This window comes from Labrus mixtus, chromosome 20 (genome assembly GCF_963584025.1).
Source record: "Labrus mixtus chromosome 20, fLabMix1.1, whole genome shotgun sequence".
Classification (NCBI taxonomy): domain Eukaryota; kingdom Metazoa; phylum Chordata; class Actinopteri; order Labriformes; family Labridae; genus Labrus; species Labrus mixtus.
This window is the reverse complement of record NC_083631.1, coordinates 16555369-16571917: the sequence shown is the minus strand read 5'-3', so window position 1 is coordinate 16571917 and position 16549 is coordinate 16555369. Positions and strand designations below refer to the sequence as shown.

General features: G+C 42.5%; 1 protein-coding gene across 1 annotated transcript in view; it reads left to right on the top strand.

The window, feature by feature from the left end:
* The first annotated feature begins 841 nt into the window (after window positions 1-841).
* Window positions 842-16549, top strand: part of shank1 (SH3 and multiple ankyrin repeat domains 1) — a 78442-nt gene continuing 62734 nt past the window's right edge. The window contains exon 1 of the mRNA XM_061065723.1: window positions 842-1328. The gene's annotated coding sequence lies outside the window, so the exon portion shown is untranslated. The remainder of the gene's footprint in view (window positions 1329-16549) is intronic.

Sequence of the window (16549 nt, the reverse complement as noted above, 5' to 3'; positions counted from 1 at the left end):
CGTCGACCTGCAGCCCCCTCTCCTCATCCCCAACTATTAAATGGGTGTTAGCTCATTATAGCGAATATGGCGAGTTGGGCATGCTTCACTCAGCAATGATTGGCGTAATTGAGCTGATTTCTACTTGCTATTCAGTTCAGCTCGTCAGTAGAAGGCTCCCTCTCCTCCCACACTCAACCCTCCATCACCCCCCCATATGGTAATAAGCATTGCAGCAGTGGCTTCCCTCATCCTCTTATACACACCTCTTTCATTTCTTATTCATATTTCTGTGTGTGTGTGTGTGTTTGAAGACACACATGTTGGGTGTACTGCTGCAGACTGTCACTGCACCGTTCTGGGTCTTCGATTTGGATACTTGGAAAATGAGAAGATGTTGCTGTCATTGATGTGTTTGGTTTTGTAGTTAGACTGGGGGGGGGGGGGGGGGGGGGGGTTAAATTGTCGGCTAATCTTAAATGTGCGTGAGCGTTTTGTGTGTGTGAGTGTCTCTGCACTGTTGGGTGGATCCCTCTGTGTTCTGTGCTGTGTTCATCTCAGTGAGAACCAAAAAAAAAAAAAGCTGAGTTTTTTTTTCCCACAGCTAAGAGTCTAACTCCGAAACATCAAAGACAGAGATAGGGAGAAACAGAGCGAAAGAGAGAGAGAGAGAGAGAGAGAGAGAGAGAGAGAAACAGAGCGAGAGAGAGAAACAGAGCGAGAAAGAGAGAGAGAGATAAAGGAATGGAGGGAGGGAGGGCTATGCCTTGTATCCGGGTAATGATGGAGCAAAGAGCGATGGAAGGAGGTGGAGTGACAATAGAGAGAGAGTGAGGTAAAAGAAGGGGGTGAGTGAGAGAAACCTACCTACCAGTGCAAGCAGAGATAGAGAGCGAGAGAGAGAGAGAGAGAGAGAGAGAGAGAGCCGAGGGAGGAGAGTGAGCGAGGGAGGGGAAGATCGCTGGACTGAGCGGATAGAAGTGTTACTACAGAGCTGCCGCTGCTGCTGCTGGCGGACGGGACTGGGAGCCGAGGATAATGCTCCATCCCTCAGTGTTCAGCCGCACGCCGGACACCTCTTAATTTCTCGTGGCAACGGCGGGCAGCCGCGGAGGAGGAGGAGGAGGGTCCTTTTTTTTTTTTGTTGCAGCAGTGATTTTCTTTATCTTTTCCTTTCCCTTTAACCACAGTCTTCATTTACATCCTTCTGCTCGCCCCTCCTCACTCCTTATTCCTCTGCATCTGACAACCGCTGGGGCCCCCCCCCCCCACCACCACCTCTCTTTTCTACTTCTGTCCCTATCTCCAGAGGAGGGATTTCTCTATTTCATCAGGGATTGTAGAAGACAGTAAGAATGTTTTCTGTCTTTCCTTTTTCTTCTATTCTCTAAAGGAAACGTGCATGGAGATGGTGCATTGGAACGCTAAGGGTTTTATATATGTGGAGGGAATTGCAGTCATAAGGGAGTGTGTGTGTGCATGTGTGCAGCAGGGTTGGGGGGTGGTGGTGGGGGGGGGGGGGGGGGGGGTGGTTGCATGTTCAAGTTTACTGCATTGATGTAGAACATGAACTCATCCCTCACCTGGTCGTCTGTGTGTGCAGCATTCCAGATTCAAATCAACATACACAGCAGATGCACTGAACAAACACTGGAAATGAGAATAAAAATGAAACGAGCGGCGAGCAGCTTTGAAGGGGACCCGCTGAGGCAGTGCAAACCAAACAGTGCTTAGCAGTGGATTACTCCTTGATGCCAGCAGATGAATACAGGTTTACTGAGAAGCAGCAGCAGCAGAAGAAGAAGAAGGGATAAGGGAGAAAGTGGGAGAGTAAAAAGAGGAGGCAGGTCACATATTTTTAGATGGACAAGACAGGGAATCAGACATTTGTCATCATCGAGACAAAAAACAGAGCTGAAGGTAGATTCATGAGAGATGCTGCCTGTCAGCTCTTGAATGTATCATTGTGTCAAACTGATAATCCCTCCCACATACATTTGCATGGCTGCCAAAGGATTGCTGTTGATCTGGTGCACAGAGCAGCACACTGCTCCGTGTTCACATTAAAAGGCTAACCAGTGCATAAAATCACCTAGTACATCACACTTAGGCTCCACTGACATCATAACTGTAGCGTGTAAGGCAGGGTATGCTTGGATGAGCAAGCACACAGATGCTCCTTACCTTTAAAACTGTTTTCGGATTGGACTCTCTAAGGTGCAGCTTTAGAATCAAGTGTTTTGCCATGCATTAAACACCAGATGGATTTCATAAGTGCTGCCCTCCCACTTGAATGGCTGCCTCTACACGAGTACGGTCACTCTGCCAGCTGGGAACATGTGTTTGGTCTTTCCCTGTCATTATCCCTCCACCTGAGTGTAGTGTATATATAGACGCCTTTGTCTCCGTTGAACACAGCCCCCCTATAGGAAGGTGATGGTGGGTCACTTCACATGACAAACACAATTTCACATTAAAAAACTCTTCTTTCTCACAAAGTGATTAGGAGGATTTCAGCATCATTTTTGCACGATTTGAAGTACGAACAACTTGTTTTTTTTGTTTTTTTTAAAAGGCTGAAAGTGCAAGAGATCTTTCAAGTGTAAGAGATGTAGTCGTGTAATCAGTTTTTCAGTTTCTGCAGATATTTGGACAATGGCATATGCCTGCCCCCCCCCCACACACCCACCCACCTACCTGCACACCTCAGTCATAGTAACTCATACATGCAGATGCTAGTCATGCTCTGCTGATGCGTCGCCTCAGGGAGACATGGATCTAGAGGATGGCAGAGCGAATCATCGAGAAGAGAGTGTCATTTGTAACGGTGGTAACTTGCAGCGACACCATCAGTGTGTTAACGCTGGATGTGGAGAAGTGTGTAGACTGTGTTGATGTAACAACCATGAAGAGCTTTTGACATTTTGTAGCTATTTATCCATCAAGTCCTTCAATTCATGGGGCCACATGGGGTATTTGTTCCCCCCCCCCCCCCTCTGTGAGACCCCCAAGAACTCTTTCTTAATTACAGCCCGGCCAATCGCAGGCGATGCCTTTAATGCCCCGTATTTATGCCTTTGATTGTTGGGAACGAATGTGGAAGATGGTAAATGTTTGGAATTGTTGCAGTTTGGTTAAGTTTAGGCGCCCAAAAGGCTAAATTAAATAAAGAACTTAAATGACCTTATGTTCTTGATGAAAGTGACGTCTCTCATGTACTTTAAAAAGAAGTCTATTGGAGGATCAGTGTTGAAGAGGACTGTATTACGTTGGTCGAGGGAACATTATTAGTTTCAAAAGATGGGAAAAAATAAGTCCATTCTCACTGACGGGCACCTCACTAAAGGAGTGAAGTGTGTTGATTGTTGGTTTTCAAGTCTTCTTCAAAACGGCACAATGTTCATTTGATCCCATTTAGAGTAAAAAAAAATGTAAAGTAAGGTATGTTTTAAAAGGGATGACCGAGCAGATGTTCTTTTTTGAATGCAGACAGTTTGATGTCTTTTTAATGTGCACAGTCTCCATCATCTATGGAGTATTTGTGTGCATCAAATACATGACTCGCTCTGCTATGTACGGCGCTTTTCACTTCATCACAAAATAACGGCTACCAGCTCTCCATTGATCGTATTCAGTGGGACCTCACACACACACACACACACACACACACACACACACACACACACACACACACACACACACACACACACACAAAGAAATCTCAATCTGACAAACATATTTAATAGCACGTTAGATCAAAGCAGTGCACTTACTTTGACATGTATTTGATCATTCTGCTGTTTCTTCGGTAGAAATGACTCATGGAAGCTGTAGTCCAACTAATCACTACCCCGTGTAATTTGCTCTCACCTCACTTTTAGGCTCATTATAAACTCATCATAGAAATGAGCGTGCTCTGCGATAGAGGTCAAGATGAATATTGTTCACCGTTTGTCTAACTTTTGTATCATATGTGCGTCTTTTAAAGATTCTGTATTGCCACAAAGGACGCCAAGAATCTCTTCACTTTTGTTTTCCTGTGCCGTCACGCACAGAGCGATGAAGGAGCGACATCACAGCAGCCTGTAAAACTTGACCAATCAAGTCTCAGAATGACCTTCAAGTGTTCATCATTCACAAGGTGTTTAATATCCGCAGAGGTGTCCTCATTACACTAATACCTCTCTGATGGTTTCCTTATTCCTCTGTTCCTCTGTCAGAACCACATCTGCTACGACCTAAAGTCCTTCATCTGCTTTTACAAAACAACAAAAAAACGGTGTTGATGTTACTTGAATTAGTGAGGAAGCAACGAGAAATATTGAAATGTCTGGGCATCAGGCTGGCAGTGTTGGCTTGTAGAAAACTGATGAACTTGTCTTCTAAAGTTGAAATATGAGCCTCATGTTTCTGGATAGTTTTGCTATGAACCGGAAAAAAGTTAAAATCATTGTATGAAACAGTTCAATCAAATTTGACTGACAAAGTTCTCAACCACTGTTGTAGTCATTTTCTTTGACAATTTGTTTGGTTCATTTTTTCTCTGGCAATAGCTACTAGTCCAATCATGCATGTATGATGACATTGCTCACAGTGCTTTGAGCTGATACACTTTTTTTAGTCTTTCTTTTAAATTCTTATGGCGTAAAAGCCAATTGTGAAAAACTAGTTGATTGGTGGAAAAGAAGAGTTTGCAGTGGAGTAATATACAGGAAACTGTCAAAGCTAGTATAATGCTGAACATGTAGTAGATCACGTAGCTAGTCCTCCAGCTGGTCCGATTTACAGTACATAATCTTTAATGTCTTTGGAAAAAAAAACATAAAACAAGAGTTTGATATGGTACGATGGTTCTTGAGGTTTGACCCAGTTTAGTTTAGAATCCAGCTCCGTTTAGTTTTCCACCCCGTGAGCTCGGATAATTCAGCCCGTAGAAGTGAAGTTGATCTGCTCCAACAGGCCGATACAGCTGCTGTTCTGTGTTGATTAACCGACTGTCATGTTGTCTCTACTTCAGATGCTTTTTGGAACAAAGTGAGTCAAGGTCCAGCACACGCCAGTGATGCTCCACCGAAAGAGATGAATTAACATTCAGCCCACGTAAGCGGGGAAATACCATTAATTCCTCCTCGCTCGGGAAGTGTTATTGAACGGCACACTTAAAGTTTCACTACACGCACACACACACACACACACACATAGAGTACGCAGCACATAGTTGACATTTCCATCCCTTGAGGTCCCTCTTTGGGGATCAAGGGATCAAAAATCTCTCCTGGCCGCTCATTCAAATCAACAAAGATGATCAAAAAGAGGATTTCTTGGCACAGACTTACCTGTCTCAAATATGAAAGAGAGGTCTGATAGACATACATTCTACAATTCAAACCATGTTTCTAAGGAATCCTCTCTGACAGGGACGTGGAAAGGAGAGACAAATATTAAATGGTGTTTCTTTGGATCAATATCCCTGTGTTTAGTTGCTGCTGTGCTGATAACTTGTGTCGTTAAGAGACGTATCTTCTCTCAGTTATGTTCCTGTATTGTCTTCACTCTCCGATATTTGTGCAGGGAATAGAGCTTAACATTCCTTCCAATATTTGCCACTGTGCTCAGAGGGGGATGTAGTTCATAACTCCAGATTTAGCCATCTCTTTTACTCTCTCACTCCTTTTATCTCATTTTTTTCCACATCTCACTCATTCCTTCTCACTCTCTCGCCGGCGGTAAACGGCTGATCTGGGACAGACGGGCCTCCCCTGCGCTCTGTCCTACTTCAGCGTTGTCCTCTCTCTCTCGTTTCTCCTTATCCCTCTTTTTTTTCCTGTCGTTTACTTCTTTCAACCTATATCTCAGCGAGTCGCTCTGACGACCAGTCCCTATCAATCATTTCACCATCTGTGACTGTTTCATCAAACAGAGCGATGCTTCTGTCTGCTGTTAATAGGCTGTCAGAGTGTTTGGGAGACGCAGGCTCCTGTCATTAGAAATTCTACTTTTTCCTCGACCTCGGTGTGATGTAGAAGACTGATGCTTTACTGCCATGAAGTCTCTGTTGATGCGAACAGAGGAGGTCATGATAAGTGCTCTGTTGGATGAGTAAAATCACCCTGTTGGGTTAACATAACCTGAGATCTCATGATAATTGTTGTATACTATCAGTCCTTTTCTTCAAATTGTCTCGCAGAGTTGAGGTCTGTCCCTTCTGTAGAGAAAAGATGGCTACCGCTTCTCTGCTAACTTACCAAGTTCAACATCTTATTCCAGATTGTTTTTTATGCTTGGTCATTTTCTAAACACAAGCTGAAGCTGATGGAAATGAACAAAAGTATTGAACTTGCTGTTAAAGTCACGCTGGTATGTAAGACGCGGCCCGTAAGGTTCTGTCTCTCTGCAGCTGCACCTTCTAGTGCTATTAGTTCTCGCCATGTGGAGCGAAATTTTAATCCCATCAGGTCGCATGCTGTGGCTTTTGGTGGTGGTTGCACTTGTTGTCATGACGACGCATATCTCAGCATTATATACTGGTATATTGGTTGCACTGGTTCATAGGACGCAGCCCACTTTTGTAATGAAAAATAAGTGTGAAAAGTGCGTCTTATGCAACACATTTTACAGTACTTGGGTTTTGACATTATGATAGCCCTCAAAATCAAGAGATTACCTAATCTAGAATATTGGCTAGTCAAAGTATTTAGATATTGTTTCTCAAAATATTATCAAGTTTAGTCTTCTACAGTTTCATAGTATTGGCCTCAAACTTTCTGAAAGAGAACAAAATGACCAGAATAGATATTTGACTCATTATGATGACATGTTTAATTCAGTACTTTTGCGATATAAGTACATATGAAGAATCTGTATTTGTGTACGTCAGTGTGTGCATTTGTCTCAGGATTAAGTTCTCAAGGGAACACCACTCTCTTAATGTATCACTATGATTTATCTCTAATGCTGTGTTGCTCTCTCACTTTCTCCTACCTCGTCGCCTCACAAACTGATCACATCTGTCCTGATCCAAAGACACCATTCATGGTAATTAGAGAGGAGTGGGGGGGGGGGGCGGGGAGTTTGGCGGGCTTTGGCCAGACTCCTCCATGCATCATGACTCCACTCTCAGTTTATTGGGGGTAATTGCGCCATTGAGAGTCGAATCGGGGGGGGGGGGGTTACAGTTCTCCCAACAGTTACCGCTGCATCATCAAAGAGGGGTTTCTATATTTAGCAGCAGCAGATGCATGGTTGCTTTGGAACGTGTAAGGTGGGGTGTGATGTGTGTGTGTGTGTGTGTGTGTGTGTTTGCGCACGATTAAAGGCAGCAGCATAAGCATCAGCCGTAGGATGTAATGCTGCTTTCAGGTCCTATGGGAAAGATGGTACATCAGAACTTATAACTTGAAAGCACTGTTCATTTTGGCTTCCAGGGGAGAAATACGTCTTGGAAGTTGGATGTTGGCAGCTGTATAAACATTCTGATACATACAGGAAAGGCAGGAATGTAGTTTTTAATTTCAGGCTTCATATCTTAAAAGCTTAAGACAATTTGTTGTGAAAAAAAAATCCAGAAAACCTCTATTTTAATTCTCTTTGTGACCTCAGATGACTTAACACACTAATGCTGTCGGGTTTTCATGCAAATCCTAAATTTGTTGTGACTCATATTTCTATAAGCCTTGAGTGCAGCACTACAGTCTGGAGCACAACAGGATCGTGAGCAGTGTTCAGAGAGTATCCAATAATGTTATTTTTTTTTTTAGTGCCTTATTGGATTCAACAGAACACTGAAACTGTGTAAGATCTGTTTGAAAGCATGGCATCAATTGAAATCAAGTGATTTTGGTTAGTGTGGGATTGTGTTTGATGAACCATACTGCACTTTTGAATAAGTTGTTGCAGAAGAGGTCCTCTCAATCACGCTTTATTGCTGAATACATTTGGAGTTTTGTGATGTTCCTGTGATTAGTTTGAAGATGTGTGGTGGTTTAAAAAGATGTCAACTATCTTGTCAGTTTGGTCCGGTACCTTTTTGTCGCCTTGTGCAAACTGCTGCAGCGTGATGGAAAATTCATTCTTGCTGATTCAGTTTCGACTCTTCGTTTTCCAATGCAATAATTAGCTTTGACAGTACAGAAACAGTTCATTAATGCATCTCTCTTTGTCCCTCACTCTCCCTCTGCAACCTCTTTGAATAATAGTATTATATTTCAACTTGCCTCCCGGCAAAGAAGAGCCTAATTCGATTCACCTCAACTGAGCTGTGGCTCTCTGCTTCCATATTGCATTACAGTGTTTTTCCAACTGATCAGTCATAAAGATATGCAAAGTGTTATTTTTGGTTTTCATTTCTCTGACTCTCCCTCCAGGCTGGCCTCCTCCCCCACCAATGAACTTGTTATGGACAAAAGTGTGTGTCGGTGTGTGAACCTTCACAGTTTGTTTGTGTGTGCCGGTTTCGCCAGCAGTAGGCAGTTGTGGGTGTTTTAAAGTTTATGGGAGATGATGGATCTGTGATGTACAGCGCAGGGGAGGGCTTGGGCGCCTTGCTGCATTAATAATGAAAGCACAGCTGGCAGTATTTATAGTAACAGTGGAAGGGGGGCATGGCACTTTGAATGGGACGTGAAATATGAGACGCAGACCATTCTGCCAGCTTGCCTGGACATCAGACAGTGTGAGTTCACGCACGGTGGGCAGTGTCGGATGTGAAATTGGATGACAGAGGGGGCGATCGGATGGCGACAGTCAGACACCCTTACACGTTTGCAAAAACATGCTCGGACATACAATGTGTATTAAGAACACACACAATATAACATATGTCCTTGGATCCCTGCAAAGTGAAAGTGTTTCATCAGAGAAGGAGAAGAAAAAAAAAAAACGAGAGTACCACTGATGATTGGCAGTTGCAGCTAAAGGAGGGGAAGTAGAAGAAGATGTATTCACAAATTAGAAATGTAGGGAGGAGTGCATGTATAGAGGAGCCTATAGGAGTTGTTTGATGTGAAGCCATATTGATTGGCCTACATTGCTTAGATTAAAACAGTGATGCATTACAGCTTTCTCCAGCAGTGTTTAGAACTAATAAAATCTGAATGGACCCGTGACTGGCAATCATCAGGCCCATGGCCAGTTTTGCTACTTTTATGCCACTTTCATACCAGATTGGAAGTAACACAGAGGACAGCTGCAAACCTGCACATCAAAAGTGGCCAAATCCCAGTGGCTCATCCGAGTGAAGGACAAGGAGGTGAACCTGTTTTTGTTCATGACAGCAGGGATGTGAGGAACCAAGGCATGTCATATTGATGACATTCAACAGACTGACTTGTTTCCTTCTAAATTTTAAACCCGTTACTGTACAAATGCTTTTGAAACAAGTGTATATGCATTGAATGGGATTTCGTTTGGGATTTAATTGTCGAGTAAATGTTAAGCAAACGTTTTTAAATGTTGCAAAAAGCGTGAATAAGGCTTGTTTCCAGTAACTGGTTTGGAGTCAATGAACTAGGCTCTTTGTAAAGCGTAGTTTTGTCAAAAATTGGCGGTAAAGACTCAGGACTCAGAGCTCAAACAGGACAAAGTCAGCTGCTATAAGTATGACGTTACCTTGTCCCTGGTTTTGGGGTGAACTTCCCAAACGGATTGGACACTTGATAACTCCAATTCCATTACAGTACCAATGCAAACAGTCATGGAAATGGACAGGGACAGTAAATCCACGTAGTGCTTTTCACTTATATCTGTCTCCAGCTGTTAATCTGTCATTTTCTGTAAAGATTCAAATGTGATCGTCTACAAATTTAAGTTTTACATTTTTTTTCTTGCGTTTACTTATTATTATTATTATTTTTTTAAAGCATCCCATCGCGAATAATGAATAGCGAGGCAAAGTTGTATTTATAAGTGTATCTGATTGAGATGCTGTGTCTGTCTGTGGGAATAGTATTGACGTTCAAAAGCCCTGAAACATGTATTAGCAGACGCTCCTCAGAAAAATGCTGATTCAGCTGTTATTTCATCTCAGACAGCTAAAAGCGCCGCTCACTTGAGGCTTTGGGGACAAGCCTTTTTTTTTTTTTTTAACCGTGACAGCTTTGTTCTGTTCTTTTGGCCCTCTACTGATTGTTCCTCTTCTTATTTGAGACTTTGTGACTGAGTATGAATCACATCTCCCATTGGGTTTCCTGCTTCAAGGTGTTTAGCCTTGTCAGGGGTGCTTGCTCATCAAAACCCTAGCTTTGGTCAACTCCCAGTGGGTCAAGATCAAAACTTACATCGCTGCGCTGACTCTGCTGACGGATGGTACTTTCTGACAGCACTTCAGTGGATGTGATCTGAAGAGCGCAGCAGCACTGAAAGTGAACCTATAAGACAATCTGAAGCTGTAGAAAACAAACAAAAAAAAAAGGATGACCAGGAGGTTGCAGCATGGTCCGGCTCCTGTTTTTCGCCTGCAGCCATGAAACAGCATCCATCTTTAATTTTTTACAACCCTGCGTATGTTCAGGAAGTGTCATCCCCTACAGCAACTCCCATTGTGGCTTATTTATTCATGAGGTCCCCTTGCGCTGCCAACTAATAGTCCCAACTTGGCCCTCGGTATGGCCCCAGATAACAGCAAGTGGGTCCTTCCGCTCTCTGTCAACCCTGCCAGCCAGACAAGGGACCAAAGTCTGTGTGATTTAGGATATTACTCAGCCATCTGAGAAAGGCAGCTTGTGTAGTAACGACCATAAAACAAGTACAGTGCCTGAGCAGTCCTACAGAGATTTAGAGGCGATGACGAGTAAAGCTTATTAATTAGCAGGCTATTTGTATGTGATCTCAGCTCTCCGTCTCCCCAGCTGATTCCTTATCTTCTTCTCTTCTGTGGAGAATGGAAGAGCTAAAACAAACACTGTGGCCTCTTACATGTATGCAAAGAAACATTCTTTGTGCTTGTACACAAAGCTTTAATAGTAAGTACAGGAAAAAAAGCATCAGTCAGTGCATCAGATATTGAATTAACCAAAACATTTTGAGCAGGGATTGCTTTCCCATTTTCAGTCGAACCTCCACCAGTTGGATATAGTGTGTAAAATGTTTCGGAGGTGTCTATTTTTTAACTGAATTACATTTTTGCTTTCATGGTTAAACAATAATCATTCACATCCTTTACTGATGTGTGCTCCTATTACGACTTAAACCTTCCAAAGGCTTGGAGGACTTAAACCTCATAGCTTGTAGCTCAGCCAAACAGTGACTGCTCTGTGTATGGTTCTGACATCCATCAGTTGTCAAGGTTTAGAGCTCCTCGTAAATGGCCACACATCGAATAAGCGATCCTCTCCTCCTCCTCCTCCTCCTCCTCCCTCAGGGGACATCAGCAACCTTGTAACAACATTTGTATACAGACTAATATGGCAGGTGACCTATGCAGTCCACAAATGGAGGAGACAATACAAGTTTAAGGCAGGAGAGAAAAGAAATCTTCATTTATTACGAGCGTAAATAATAGTTGGTCTAATTTTGCCGTCCCTGCTTACATCTTGCTCTAATACTGAGCCTGTTTAACATGATCATGACTGGGGAATACCTTAAAGACATGATGCTTTGTTGTAAGGTTTGGTAGCCTGAGGTAAACTCCATACTGAACCACAGGGAAATGGGCTATGAGGTCACGCTTACCCCTAAGGAAGAGCTCATACATGCATTTCTTTCTTCTGTCTTTATGTAGTAGTTGTACACCCACTCACATCCTCACTATAATCCACTGATGTCTATGAGTCCTCAGGTTTTTATCCTCATTGCATTTCCCCAACATGACTCTGAATCACTTCTTCAACAGTACTTATTCTTTCATGCTCAACAACCAGAGACACAGATTTAGATAGATGTCTTTCGGTTTATTGTATCTGTAAAGGATTTTTGAATGACCTGTTGGCCTGAATGTCTCGGTGAGTGATGGATTGCTTTGGCCTTGTTAAACATTGTGAACGAGTGAAAATGATCTGATAGTCTCAGAGTAGGATGTTTTAAAGTAAGAGGTTGTCCATGGTAGCATTTTGCTATGCTATGGATGGTCAAGTCAGTTTGTTGTTGAGGGTCCACCTTTGAAGACGATGAAAGATAAAAATGACTTTTCCCCCCTTTTAGCTAGTTACAGGCACATTGCTTGGTTGCATACGGTGTGCGTTGGTTAGTGGTTTTCAGACTTTCCTGTGTTCCACTCAGTATACCTTGGATGTTAAAAAATCTAGCCAATGTGAGTTGTGCAAAAAAAAAAAAAAACTGCAGTTCCTTGAGTGTCCCATTGAGACTGACTCCAAAAACCAAGGAATCCCTTTTAGAGCCCATAGTAAGATCCCCTTTTTAAAAGCAGAAATAGACAGCTTTAAAGCCTGGAACCAATATGGCGACCACCATTGTTGGGCTTCATAACACCTCTTTTTAAACCAGTGGGTGATGCTGCAGAGACTACATCCACATTTTATACAGTCTATGATCTATTCCCACCAACATTAAGCTTTATTTTGTGTTAAAGCTTAACTTAAAATGTTTGCGGCTTAACACTCTAAGAGGTAAAATGGTGCATGTGATAAACAATATGAATGATTAGCATCAGCTTGATTCTTGGCAAAATCATCATGAGCATGTTGGCTTTCAGCTCATATCTCTGCTTTAGAGCACGTTTGCAGTGTGTTTCTCATGGCCTTTACTGTTCCTGTGTTCATGCTGGATGTATGTTGTTGAGTTGGGGGTGTGAAGAGTTCACAGAGGGGAGTTTTTGAGGCTCCAAATGTTCCTGCTCCTCTTTCTTGAGGTTCAATTTATCCACCGGTGAAGACGTTGCACAGCTCGTCCTTTACTGTCAAACTCTAACCAACAATTCTCAGCCTAGTTTAGCAGCACGAGGGACGGTTACATCAGAATGTGCGTAAAAACACAAGACTTCATTCTCTTTTGCTTTAGCGCCCCTGGGTCTTCACTGTTTCCATTAACATCGTCTGTGACGTAAAGCTTCCGCATGAGCGCCCTAGTGCTGGAGGATGATTACATATGTGCTAAATTGACAAGTGGGTCAAAGTTTACACACATTATTAGCCTTTACCCATCTGTATCAACACATCCTTTGGAAATTGTCGCACTTGATGTTTGTACAAGTTAAGGTCTACGGGAGGTGTGTCCATGTGTGTGCATACAGTATCAAGACCATTTTGTGTGAAGATGTCAAACAAGGAGGGAGGGAAATTGGCCGTTCTAGTTTAGTGGCAGGAAAGTGGGGCGATCTGTTCTTTGGAAGTTTCCCAGTGAAATTTCCTGGGGACCAAGACACTGAAAATATCTATCTATACACGCTATGTCCTACATAAAAGAGACGGTGAACCAGAGAGATGGAGAGAAAGAGATGGAGGGAGAGCATATTAAGACACATGTGTGTTTGGGAGGGATAAAAGGAGAAAGCGAGGGAGGTCAAATGTCACTGTGCTGGTGGGATGTTGGTCTTTTGAAACCGTTACACAGACAGATGATAGACTCAAGCTCGGTAGAACCAGGTCAAGACTCATTTAAGTCACCCAACAAAGTTACCTCATGTTCCCGTTCGCTTCTGTCACACAAAAACTCCTCAAGTAGAAAAAGAAACACCGCCTCATAACCCAATTTTCCTCCTGACGTCTTTTGCCACAACTATCAGGTTCCAGTGCTGGGTCATGGTGGGGGTAAAAGACATAGAATGTCACTGTGCGTTGGAGGTGGTGGTGGTGGTATCTTAATACACACAGGGGCTTGTCCCCCCCGCCTAATTCTGTAGGTTCATTTTTTGCATTTTAGCTCTTTAGACAATATTCATCAGCAGTATGTTTTGTAAAGACCCTCAAATAAAATGACTGGCTTTAAAAGTACTTTAATCCTTAATGGAGGCTTATTGATTATGATGTATCCCAACAACTCTCCTAGTTCAGGGTTACACAGCAAACAACTGCAAAAATATTAAAACACAGCATAGGAGGATTCAGTTTTATCATGAGACATTGCACCTCAATATGTGCAGTGGGAGGGATGTACCAGCTGACGTCTGTCTGTCTCTCTCTCTCTCTCTCTCTCTCTCTCTCCCCTTGGCTGATGATTGTACATGGATTAAAAAAAACCCGGAAAAAACGGGTCGGCAAAAATACCTTGGCAGCCATGAATATACTTGGGCGACCTGCCCAGGTATATGTGTAGGAAACACTGAATTAAATGTTAAAAATGCTTTCCATACACTTTAAGATCAAGATTCTTAGCTTCAAACCGCTGTTTATTAATCACTGTGAAAAGCTATGTGTGTATGTAGCGACACAAATAATCTACAGTATATATCATCATACAGAGAATAGGTTCAAATCAACTGTTTTATTCGAACCATCTTATAGTAAATGATCGAAATCCTCCTCCTCCTCCTCCAAATGTTGTAAAAAGGCCGACCAGTGATTAATTCAAATTCAGGAATCACATTACAGCACATCATAAAAAAGCAGGAATGACACAGCCTGTGTGTGCATAACACACTGCTGTGCTAAATCTGAGCCCCAACAACAAACGCTATAAAAAGCGACATCACCGACAGAACGGATATATATATAAAAGCTGTCAGATGTTTGCAGGCGTAAATGAATCTACGATGAATGCCAAAGGGGAGTAATGCATTCAAACCAGCTTATCAGATGAATAAAGTTAATCCACTGCTCCGTGTACTGTAGCATACATCTCAAGCTCCGAGCATCTGCCCTCTCAGTCATTAACGATATCGTTTAAGACATGTTTAAAGTATTATGTTTAAGACATTTTTAGTAAGAAGCGCTTTCAGTTTCTTTGTGGTTAGATGTGAAGAGCAGTACATCTCTCGTGTATGCCCTGTAAATATGTAGCATTCACCAGAACACATTAGCTTAGCATTGCATGGAGGTATATTACAAAAACAGGGAAAAGGTAGACTGGCTTCCTAGTAGCAGCTCAAAGTCAAGTCAAAGTGAATTTATAGTATTTTTTTTTTTTTTTCATACTTTTATTGCAATACATTAACGTTTACGATCATTGTACTTACACATATTTGCAACATTTTTTCATATTTTTAACACCCAGTGGTGAAAAGGAAACAATACAATACAAATATATACACAGGATGCAGATTCAAAATGCATATAACAAATGCATTTTAAGGTCTGATTCAGGATGTTCTACATAGGCGGCAGCCATCTTGCAATAAGGTTGCCTCAACAGACTGAATCAGGTTGGCTGAAAATATTTGCAGCTGATCGGCTCTGGCAAATAAAAGCATGAGCTTGAAGATGTCTTGAGACACTCTCTACAGCTTGTTTGTTTGGCTGAGGACAAGTCACAGGGTGGCCTACTTCTACTTTCTTCTCTTCCTTCTACCTCTTCGTTAGGGGTAGCGATGAGTCTATTTCCTCGAATGCCAAACCAATTCTTTAAACATTAAATCAGAAATCTTAAATGTGGGACTTCCCCCCCAGAAATGACAGACTTCCTCTACTCAACAAAATGAGACACTGAACATGTAATATTGCACGAACGCATCATGTCTCGTGTTCTTGATGCACCTGCTTGGGTTTTTATTTGAGAATCAGTGTATTGAGTTGTCTCGCTTTCATGCAGGGTGATCTCACTTCCCTGGTGGAGCTAACATCTCTGATTGCTCGACAAGGTGAGGGTTAGCAGGGTTAATGAAGCTTTAAGTTGCCTTGCTGACTGAAAGCGGTAATGATGTGACCTGAACCTGAAACAGCGCTCACTGGAGAACGCGGAGAGATACAGACAGCCAGGTATGAAGCGGAGGAGATGATTATCACATGTTGGCATTAGGCAAAATCTAATCGCTCCATCGCCCTCTTCATTCTCGCACACACAAACACACACACACACACACTTGCAACATTCATTTCGACAGTCTTTTAAGTGTGAGTCATGACTCTCTCTCTCTCTCAGGAACAGATTATCAGTTCCCTCTCTCATAACTCTCCCTGTGTCCTAAAGTTGATGCTGAGTGTGTCTCAAAAAGTTTGGGTTTGACTTCCATGTTCGTTTGCTCTGCCTAATCCCTCCGGATCAGACAATAATCTTTCTAATACCGACCTTGAAAAGATATGAACAGAAGTAAGAATGCGTGACAAACAGGTCTGTCACAGTCACTTTCAGAGGGATGATGATCCCGGTGCTGTGTAGGTGGATTTTACTCAGCAGCTTCAAACTGCTATTCTTTATAAAACTGTGAAGAAAACCTACCTGTGTCTGCTTTAAAGACATCCTCACGCTATATTCGATTTTACAATGACATAAAGTGGGGAAACAGCAATGTATCATCGTCCTGACTCATGTGAAACACAGAATCGTTGGCGCTAAATATCGATATTTTAATTAAAAAAAAACAGCACTCTGATCGGATTTCTCTGCCAAAATGACTCAAAGCTTCACAACGTAATGATTCCTTACGGTGGAGCTTATGATATGAACGAGTGTGTACCAGGAAGGGGAGTTCATTGGCCATTGGAGAAGTCGACAGCGAGTAAAAGGCGAAGAAGAGGACAGCGGT